Genomic DNA, 2,090 nt, shown 5'->3' with positions numbered 1-2,090 from the left:
AAATCCATAATTCTCTTTTAGGTTTTAGACACAGACTGTGAGAGAGTGTTCCAGGGAAAGCAATAAAACACAGACAAGACAAGGACACAAGAAGCTAAGCAGGGAAGATAAGGGCAGGAGAGGAGAAAAGTGCGACCGCCTTCGCTGAGAGCCAAACAGCATATAGTTTTCCAATGAATTCGGCAAAAGTCATTGCAAATTCACTTTGTGTGACATGATCCTGGCACTTCTTGCGAACCAGTGCTACAAATTGTCCCTCGCTCAATGTCTCACCAGCATTCTCAGGGCAGCGGTGGCGCCCTAGGTGGCAAAAACACTTTACTTTCTCTAGGCAGTCTCAGCTACTCTGGGCCCATAACCTGTTAGCAGAGGTGAAACTACGCAGGAATTCTGGCGTGAATATCGAGACTGCACCGAGGACAACTGTGGAGGAAATAAACACACAATAGCCTGAATCCATTTTCTCACTTGAACTCATTCGCAAGAGAGAGAAGCTTTATTGACGATCACCAGCATATACATGCGCATCACATGTCAATCACAATGCATCTTATCCGCTATTTCCACCTCGCGTTATATACTCTCTGCAATAACGCACACGTTTTCTGCGTGTGTGCTATAATAAATAAAGATGTCCTTCTTACAGTTGAGAGCATATTTTGATCTGTGTCATCACTTTATGAAAACTCTGAAACTTAACAGACAAATTCTCGTGGGTAACTTTTCTTTTAAACCGAGCACACGGATAATGCTTGGACGTCCAACTCCATGCGTCTTTGCGTTCAGCCGTCACACAGGGGCAGGTCAACGGTGATCCTTCGAACTTGGCCATCTCTCTGTAACGTGAGCGTGATCCCACGCAGCTGAATGGTCAGAGTCAGAGGTGGAAGCCTGGTCGTGACCGAATACAGAATTGCCCGCAGGTGCAGAAAACTCTGCGGCTCAGCCAGTAGAGGAAATTCTTCATGTCAATGAGAGCGCGCACCGCGCTGTCACTGAATCCATTCAGCCACGCGTTTGGGTAAGACATCGTGGTTTCACACCAGTGAGGCTGTGCTGCCAGCAATTTGTCCGAGGGTGTAATACTTGCAGGAGCTGAGTGGATTGTTTTCAAGCCGGCTCCGAGACTGCTTCCTCACAGCACTTCTGTCTAGTAAATAATGAAGGATGTTAATATGCTCTTTAGTTGAAGTACAGTACTGGGATGCTGTGAGCTTTAAGACTTTCTCCTCGCAGGTCTTCTATCTCGTGGAGTTTGTCCGCGGGTGTAATGCTTGTAGCAGCCGAGTAGGTCTGAGACTTCCTCCTTGCACCTCTTCTATCTAGTGAAGTATGAAGTATGTTAATATTGGGTTTTTGTTCAGCAGCGTCCAGGCTGGCCTGTCTCCACCTCGTTCTATAGCTCCACACTGGTATTCCTGTGCGTTATGTGTTGTTTTGTGCTTTGAGCCTCACTCTTTACGGGTATGTTAATACTGTCTTTCATGAAGTGGAGTCAACCGCTGCTCAGCGGTCCTGTAAGACGGAGTTGAGAGGCTGTTACGGCTGTGTCTTCGTTGCATCTTCGTCGAGCACGGTCGCTTTTGCTGTATTTCCTCCGACTTGCTGAAATGCAAGTCAAATACACGAGTATTTGTCCATTTGCTCCACACGCAGCAACAACAAGTCAAGCAGTGAAAACTTGCTGTGGGCAGGCGAGGACTCGAACTCGCGGCGTTCACCTCGACACACTACTTGCCAGCGCACTATCGCAGTGAGCTAAAGTGGCAGAAGTGAGTGGAGCGCGCTGTGTGGGTTTAAGAACCTGTGAGCGGGCCGTGATTTGGCATATACTTTGATTCCTGTATACACACAGATGCGCACGGATACTTTTAAAACATTCTTTCTCAACATACACGTTAAAAATACATTCACATTTCTTTACTGTCTTCGTGCGCTGACACATAGCCACAAAGTATCAGCGCAAGCACTGGCTTTAACACTCGCTCCGCTGACACCTTCTAGCCTTGTGTCCCTTTAGTCCGCATCTGGACTACACAGTTGTGCACTAAAGGGAATACACATCTTCGTGTTCCTGGCTCCTCGCTCGT

This window comes from Oreochromis niloticus, unplaced genomic scaffold (genome assembly GCF_001858045.2).
Source record: "Oreochromis niloticus isolate F11D_XX unplaced genomic scaffold, O_niloticus_UMD_NMBU tig00003091_pilon, whole genome shotgun sequence".
In the NCBI taxonomy this organism is placed as follows: domain Eukaryota; kingdom Metazoa; phylum Chordata; class Actinopteri; order Cichliformes; family Cichlidae; genus Oreochromis; species Oreochromis niloticus.
The sequence above is the reverse complement of the archived record's forward strand: the minus strand, read 5'-3'. Positions refer to the sequence as shown.